The sequence below is a fragment of the Amphiprion ocellaris genome, chromosome 15 (genome assembly GCF_022539595.1).
Source record: "Amphiprion ocellaris isolate individual 3 ecotype Okinawa chromosome 15, ASM2253959v1, whole genome shotgun sequence".
Classification (NCBI taxonomy): domain Eukaryota; kingdom Metazoa; phylum Chordata; class Actinopteri; family Pomacentridae; genus Amphiprion; species Amphiprion ocellaris.
This window is the reverse complement of record NC_072780.1, coordinates 2,874,135-2,882,906: the sequence shown is the minus strand read 5'-3', so window position 1 is coordinate 2,882,906 and position 8,772 is coordinate 2,874,135. Positions and strand designations below refer to the sequence as shown.

The 8,772-nt window shown below is 38.2% G+C and overlaps 1 long non-coding RNA gene across 3 annotated transcripts; it reads left to right on the top strand.

Annotated features, from left to right (window-relative positions):
- The first annotated feature begins 598 nt into the window (after positions 1-598).
- LOC129350734 (uncharacterized) lies at positions 599-5,651 on the top strand. 3 transcript variants are annotated; one of them, XR_008604224.1, is made up of 3 exons: positions 599-755; positions 3,044-3,192; positions 4,373-5,651. It is a non-coding gene; the product is annotated as an uncharacterized LOC129350734 (long non-coding RNA). The 3 variants fall into 3 exon arrangements; XR_008604226.1 differs by having other exon boundaries at positions 610-780; XR_008604225.1 differs by lacking the exon at positions 599-755 and adding an exon at positions 870-1,465.
- The last annotated feature ends 3,121 nt before the right edge of the window (positions 5,652-8,772 follow it).

The following is an 8,772-nucleotide window of genomic DNA, read 5'->3' as shown; positions in this document are numbered from 1 at the left end:
TAGAGTCTATGACCACATCAGCATGATTCTAAGCATCCTCTGATAAATTCACAGCCAGATACTGATGTCTCTCACCATATGGGCTTCAGGAGATGATTAGATGATGATAAACTGTGACCTACTGGTTGGGTTCTCTCTATTCTCATGCTTTTTCCATATTGGTCTCCTGATGCTGCCTTACTTCAGCCAGTCCATGAACAACAGAAAACACAGTTTGCCTTGTTCTCATTGCCAGGGGTTTCTCTCTTCCCACTCACGTCTGTACATTTGCAAACGTTTTTGCTTCTGTGGACGTGGTGGAGCTTCGGGTGTAGACAGCAGCGTCTGTAACAAGGCAACCAGAGACAGGACCATAGGACAGGACACACAGAGAAGTTTGAGGTCATTCCACTGGACCAGTGTTGCCAACTTGGCGACTTTCTAGCTAAATCTGGCAACTTTGTTTTTGTCAAAAGTGACTAGTGACAAATCTAGCTACTTTTTCTGGCATTTTGGAGACTCTGACATCAGTGGTGGATCTTCCGTGGGGGCAGTGCCCCCCGTGATCTGATTGGCCACCCCATGTGCCCCTCAAAATTTTAGTTGGAAATTTACATTACTGAAAGTCCGATTTCCGACGCTCCTGAACGCAACTTCGTTGTCCGACTGCAACTGAATGCACCAATGACGTTAGTTTGATCTTTTGATTGGTATTTCGTTTGGATTAGAAGACGTTTCCTGATGCCGGAGGAGAAGAGCAGCTTTGGACCTTGGCGGTAAGAAGACTATGGCCGTTTCTCAGTACGTAACTGTCCGGACTTGCGTTCTGACGTACTCGTGAAACGTCATCATCGAGACTGCATTGGACCAGACTAGTGTGCGTAGATATTGTAGCGACCCGCTATGATAGACGAGGGAGACATGATCTCGTTTTCTGAACGTTTATTAAACGTTAACACAGGCTACTGTGGGCCGTAGCCAACGCCAAAATAACACTGGAAAACCCTGGTTTTAACTCCAGAACTAGCTGCCGTTCTCAGCTGTCTCTCGGTCGGAGCCGACACCCAGCTACGCACACCACGCACTGATGACTACCCCCATCAGAACTGCCAACCAAACATGACACTGACACTACGTAAATACTGAATTGAACAACACTGAAACGTCAACATCACAACATGTCAGTCCATTACAATATGAATCAGTAGGTAGGACACGTCCATAGATATGAATCAGTAGGTAGGACACGCCCATAGATATGAATGAGTAGATAGGACACGCCCATAGATATGAATGAGTAGATAGGACACGCCCCTTTGAGCTGCGTGCTACAGCGAGGCTAAGCTAGTGGGGGCAAAGTTTCAGTGCATTCCGTTGATGTAGACAGCGTGAAAACGGAAACAAGTATGCCGGCTCACTGTGCTGCATACAGTTACACACTACGTCGTACGATTGAGACAAGGAAACTTGGAATGACTTTTCATAGGTAAGAATAGTTTTTGGGTCTTTTTTCATTATTAAATCTTGTTCAGAGCTTCCAGTCTATGAGAGCTAACGAGTGAGCCACTAGCAAAACACTAACACGAGCTAGCAGCCTGACAACCAAATACCAGACGATTAATAGTAGCTGTAGTATAGTTGTACTAGCAGTAGTAGTAATACTAAAAGTACAAGCAGCAGTAGTAGTATAAACAGCTGTTAGAATCGTAGAAGTAGTATCAGCATTTGTAATAGTATTACAAGTTGTAGTAGCAGTGCCAGTATCAGCAGCAGTAGTGTACTGTCACTACTACTAGTAGTAGTCACATTGATATTACTCCCAACAATACTACCAATAGTAGTTATAAAACCTAACTCATGTATATCCAGATTACCATCTATGTTCTTCCTCCAAACCCATTTTATGATTGGGATTACAGGCAGTTCTTTAGGACTGCTCTCAAATAATTGAAATGTTACTAAACAAGGTTATACTTATCAAATTAAATAACTTTGGTTTCCAGTATATTGGCTCTTTGGTTCTTTGTACTTAATTTATTGGCATGATTTCTTTTTTATGGTGTCCGAGAGGTGCAAACCAAATTTACATAATGCAAAACACTTTTACAAACTCAAAGACAAATTTACAAGCGACAAAACACTTTTACAACTCCAAAAACACTTATACAAGTCCAAAAACACTTTTACAAATCTAAAAACACTTTTACAAGTCCGAAAACACTTTTACAAATCCAAATGTAACTGGAAAGGGAATGTCCCAACTCCGGGATTGAACTGGAAGTGACAACGAGGAGCGGCTAATGCACTCTGTCGGTCTGATCTGCGCCATTTAAACAATCTAAAGACCAACCACACGAAAACCAAAACCGCGTCAGTCGGTTCATATGTTCCCCACAAAACGGGCAAAACATCACCCGCTCGCTGTCCGTTGCATTAGCCGCTCCTCGTTGTCACTTCCGCTTCAACCCCGGAGTTGGGACATTCCCTTACCGGTTAAATTTGGATTTGTAAAAGTGTTTTCGGACTTGTAGAAGTGTTTTCGAACTTGTAAAAGTGTTTTGTTGCTTGTAAATTTGTCTTGGAGGTTGTAAAAGTGTTTTGCATTATGTAAAAGTGTTTTTGGATTTGTAAAAGTGTTTTTGGACTTGTAAAAGTGTTTTGTCACTTGTAAATTTGTCTTGGAGGTTGTAAAAGTGTTTTGCATTATGTAAATTTGGTTTGCACCTCTCGGCCACCGTACTTTTTAATATGTTGTGTACAGACTTAATTACTTGTCTGTCTACTTTTCTTACTCCATGTAGGTTTCCACTTTTCATAGTCCACTTTTAAAAGTTCAGCAGACAGGTGCTCTGCTTTGGAGTGTGACGATGCCGTCGGTGATGTGGAGAGTGAAGTTTTCATTTCACCCACAGCGTGCTTTAGGGCAGCCGGGTCGGACTTGATGTTTGAAATACTGACCGACAGCTCAGATTTAACTGTCTGTAGATCCGTTTTGATGGATGTTAAATTTTCACTCAAAGCCACCAGGAGCTGGGTCTTTAAAATAACTGCCATCTCGTTACAGAGTGAAAGTAGCAGTTCCTCCTTAAGGTCAGAGGTTGCAGCATCTGAGGGCCTCTTCAAAAGAAGACGTAGTTGATGAAGGCGTTCTGGAGCAGGACCAGAAAGACCACGACCAAGCAGCCTTGAGATCTTAGGCAGCGTCTTCTTCAGGTGGGTGTCAACGGTGTTCATGGTCAGGTCTGTGGTAATCCCGTCAACAAAAACAACAAAAAAAAATCTAGATTATAAATCGACATGTAACCAAAGCACTCTGTGTATAACACCATAGTATAGGATGTAGTTCAGAAAATGTCAAAGTATAATATACTTTTCAAGAATAACATAGTGTGGCCTGTAGTTAATAGTATAGCATGTCGGCAAAAAACCCCATAGATTATTATGTGGTTCAAAAAGCGCAAAATGATAGGATGTTTCCTAAAACTGTCATGTATAATGTGTGGTTCAAAAAATGTCACAGTGCAGTATATTGTCAAAATAGTATGTTATTCAAGAAAACACCAGAGTATAATATGTCATACAAAAATGTCATAGAATAATATTTCATTGCACAAGTAAAAGTATAGTAATTTTTAAAACTGTTCAAATTCTTATATGTTGCTAAAAAACAAGAAAAACTTAAACAAAAAAAAGTCATAGTAATATGTCAATTAAAAAGCATATAGTATAGCGTGTCGCCCAACAAACGTCATAGTATAGCATGTCACTCTAAAAACGTCACAGTATAGCAGGTCATCCAAAAAAAATCATAGTATAGCATGCCGCTCTTAAAACGTCGTAGTATAGCATGTTACTCTAAAAACGTCTTAGCATAGCGTGTCGCCCAACAAACGTCATAGTTTAGCATGTCGCTCTATAAATGTCATAGTATAGCCTTTGGTCCAGAAAACGTCCATAGTATGGCATGTCGTCCAAAAAACATCATAGTATAGCATGTCGCTTTAAAAACATCATAGAAAAGCCTTTAGTCCACAAAACGTTGTTATGTCCCGGCTGTCTGAAGTAGGTGAGGAGCAACACAAAAACAGTCCAAACGCTGGTTTCCAGAGGGTTAGACGAGTATTTATTTGAAAGTGTAAGTTTACAACAACACAACATGTGAGGGGGTTAAAAGCAAATGGGTGTTTGTAAAATAAAAATAAATAAACAGAACTAAAAGTGAATTTCATGTTGACATTGATGGGCATTCCAACCAGGAACATAGTAAAAGATAATCAGTACGAAAAAAAAAACTCTTCCTGTTCACCTCTTCAAGCCCAAAAACACACCGCAGTAGCACCCAAAACTAAAACTACCAATGTGTTCCCTGTTTTCCTTTGTGAACAATTCAAAGGTCCCTCTCTATCTCCCCACACATCCACCAACCACTGGAACACATCTCCAAAGTTCTGCTGGACCAGCTCAGCTTCCCCTCAGAAGAAGTGCTGCCACCTGCCAGATGAAGGAGCCTTTTGAGAGGCAGCTGGCATCGTGATTGGACTGTACTTTGGTCTGTTCCAATCCAGCTTCAGCTCCAGAGACGGCAGGCGGGACGAGTCAACGGAGGCCGGATGGACGAAGACATGCAGCTGAGTACAATCCAGAAAACAACAGAGGAGGAGTGCAGCGGTTTTCTGTTAGTGTTCTTCTAAGTTTAACTCCAAGATTTTAAATACTTTCATTTACTGCAAATCAATATCTACTCCAAATGTCTCACTAATAATCATTATCAGCCTTAAAAACCCACAAAACACCCCTCTATACTGGACCACACTTAGTACAGTCCGGTTCCCCCTTCTATAAATCTGCTTGGAATCTTCCACTTCCTGTTTGTCAAAGTGGCCTTCTACCTGGACAGGTTTTGTTGGAGCTCATGCAACAAACATTTTGGGTAACTGCACTTTAATATGGATGGATGACACTGAATTAGAGTCTGTTTTAATGAGACTGAGTTAAGATGTGTAGCTCTGTCATTAAATAGGAAATTATTTCTCAGAATTCACAGAGAAAAGTCTGAAATGTTTGCTAGGTTAGCATCCCACATGTTCTTTCGCTCAGCTAAAGCTAACTCTCTCCAACTTCTGGATCTCTTGAGTTGCTTGTTGTTAAAATATCTTGCTAAAGGTGCTGAAGCTCAGAAAGTCTGAGATGTTTGTTCAAAATAAGCTCATTCTCAAGTCTGATCTGAACTGTCCTCTTTTGTTTGAACTTTCCCTAAACTTAGGAGTTAATGACAGAGCAGCACATCCAGACTCAGTCTCATTTATGTAGAGATTAAACTTCAGTGTCATTCATTGATGGTAAAGTGCAGTTTTTCAAATGTTTGTTGCACATACTCCCGACCAAACCAGTCCAGGTGGAAGACGATGTGAAGAGAAAGCTCCATAGGATGAATATCACACATTTACGTTGGAAATAAATGTCCTTTAATTAGACATTGTCATGCAAAAGTTGGATTTCCATTTAATGATGTTCAAATCTTTGTTGAGTGTTTTGTTGATGTTGGTTTCTAAATGTTTTTTGACACTCGGCCCCAAAGATTAAAACCTTCTACGGCTCACAAGCTGCAACAATTCACACATTATCAACTATCTTTCTGACTAAACTAAGATAAAAAGTGAGAAACTGCCTGATTCTTGCATCATGAAGGTAAATCTTTTTGTTTTTTATGACAGTAAACTGAATATATTTGGGTTTGACATTTTATAAACCAAAACAAATGAATTACTGGAGAAAACAATCAACAGATTAATGGACAAAGAAAATGTGTTTTCCAACATATATGGCTGAATTACTCCAACATTACAAGATACATACAATTTAAATTCAATTTAATTTATATAACGCCAATTACAGGTCAAATTGTCTCAAGACGCTTTATTTTTATATATTTTTTAAATCATATGTAAAATATGACAAAGTAAGAAATTTAAACCTCTTGACTAATCCAATTTATTATTTGGGTTTTAAGAGACTAATGGACAATTAAAATAACTTTCTTCACTACAACTAATAAACATGAGGTCAAATAGAAGGAAGAGTTTTAAATACTGCAGTCCCACGATGACAAGAATAAAGTTTGTCAAGAAAAACTAAATCTGCTGGTGGATTCCGTTAAAGTCCTAATAAATGATAATAAAGTGTGATACTAAAGGTTTGTGGTGCTAAAAATGTCAAAGTAAAGATATGAAGTTGAACATCTGGATGGAGGTTGATAAAAGTTGACGTCCCTTCATTTCTCTGGAGTCGACTCCATGGATTCTCTGGATGGTGGTTAAAGACCTGCTCTTCTAGTGGTCTTCCTTCTAGTCGCTGTAAAAAGTCAGTCCATCCTGGCCGACTTCAACACCTCTTCATGATAACTTGTTCTGCCTCCAACTTCATGGAAACTCCAGAAACTCGGGAAAACCTGTCGAGACTCGAAGAACTCGTGGAGACTCGAAAAACTCGTCGGGCGGGGGAAGGTGTGGTGGGGGAGTCTGGGTGGAGTCAGGGCGGAGAGTAGGCGGGGAGGTGGGTGGCAGCCTCCCCCCCTCTACTCCCCCCACCTCTCCGCCTACTCTCCGCCCTGACTCCACCCAGACTCCGCCTTGGCTCCACCCATGTGGTCACTTCAGGAACTACGATGCCAAAGGGACGACGAAATTATTTCTTTGTATCTGATCTGTAGCTCAGTGAGTTAAGGATTTGCCTATGGAGCTGCAGGTCGCTGGTTCAAGACCAGACACTTCTTAAAGTTTTATCAAAATCCTGACAAAGACAAAGAACGAAAATGCCGGTGGTGGGTCTTGAACCTGCGACCTTCCACTTGGTAGTCCTCTTCTTATCCCCCTGAGCTATTCGCTCAGATACTAATTCTTCTTTTTTTTGCGCATTTATCATCTATTTTTTGTCGTGTTCGAGTTTTTTTTTTAACTCGGGTCTTGACTCGACCGTTTTTCTCAGGAGGTTGGGCTTCAGCCTTTGTTCTGGAGGGTGGAACCCTCAGTTCCAAGACTTTCCAAAGCCTCCACACCTCCCGAGTCCTCAGGACCTGAGCTTTCACACAGTCTGAGGGCTGATATTTTCTAAGTCCCACAGTAGATCTCTGTTAGTTTGAACCTTCAGACAGTCCAAGGGCTGATATCTTCCAAGTTCCTGAGTAGTTCTCTGTTAGTTTGAACCTTCAGACAGTCTGAGGACTGATATCTTCTAAGTTCCTGAGTACTTCTCTGTTAATTTGAACCTTCAGACAGTCTGAGGGCTGAAATTTTAAAAGTTCCTGAGTACTTCTCTGTTAGTTTGAACCTTCAGACAGTCTGAGGACTGAAGTTTTAAAAGTTTCTCAACACTTCTCTGTTAGTTTGAACCTTCAGACAGTCTGAGGACTGAAGTTTTAAAAATTTCTCAGTACTTCTCTGTTAGTTTGAACTTTATGGTTAACAGAAGCCTTAAAACTTGTGACCATGAGTCTTGATTTCACATTTAGATCATCCATCTGAGTTCTTCTCAGACCTTCACCTGTGGGTTTTTTAGAAATCCTCAACAAACTTTGATTCTCTTCACTGAACAGTAAAGTTTGTGGAGATCAGAAGGTAACATTAGTTTAATCCATGCCTTCAACTACTAGTAGACTTTATCTGGAAAGCAGTTTTCTGAAATGAGTTCTTAGTAAATCTGTCCACAATCAAACCAAGAACATAGAAAGAGGAAATGTTTGAAGAAACAACTTGATGTTTTCATTTCACACACTCTGTTTGATTGTTTTATTGTCTCTTCTGTTTAATTTGATCTTCTAAAGTTTAACTGGTGCCCTTTAAAATGTTTTGTCTTTAGTTTGATTCTTCTTATATGTTTAGTTTTGCTCTTTTCTCACCTTTTATTCTTTTTTTAATGTCTGATTTGATTTCCAAATGTTTTATCTTTTTAATGTTTAATTGTTTTTTCAAATGTTTTATCGGCTTGTTTGAAAAATTTCCTTTTCTTTCCCAATGTTTAATTTTTAGATTAAATCTTTAAGGTTTTTCTTTCTAAATGTTTTACCACCTTTTAATGTTTAATTTTCTTTTTAAAGGCTTCATTGTATTTTCTGTTTAATTCTTATTCAAAGTTTTGTCTTTAAGATTTAATTTTCTAATTAAACATTTAATTTTTTAATCAAATGCTTTGTCTTTTTAAAGGTTTAATAATCTAATTAAATGTTTTGTATTTTTTTAAGATGTTAAATATTATTCTTGTTTAATTGTATTTTTTAAATGTTTGTCTAAAATATTTCATCTTTAATGTTTAATATTTTTGTTTAAAATAATTTGTTTAATTTCATAATTACATGTTTTGTATCTTCTGTTTAATTATCTAATTAAATATTTTGTCTCTTTAATATAATTTAATTGTATTTAATGTTTAATATTCTTTCTAGAAGTTTTATTGTATTAAATGTTTTTTCCTTTGATTAATTGCTTTTTTTAAATTTACTTTATTTCTGTGATCTTTTTTCTGTCAATATATTAACCCCAACCTTAAAAATGAAACAAACCCTTAAATCACAATGAAAATACTTCTGTTGTCACAATCATGAGTTAGTCAATTATTCAGTTTATCAATTCAACTTTATTTGTTTAACACCTTTCACACAGATGACTAAACAAGCAAAGAGAAAAAAAACTATGCTAAAACTATGATTAAAACTCAAAAACATATTTAAAACAAAAAAGATTTAACATGGTAATAAAATCTGTTGTGTCCAGGGGATGGAGGGAGTTTATTGAAGTTTTC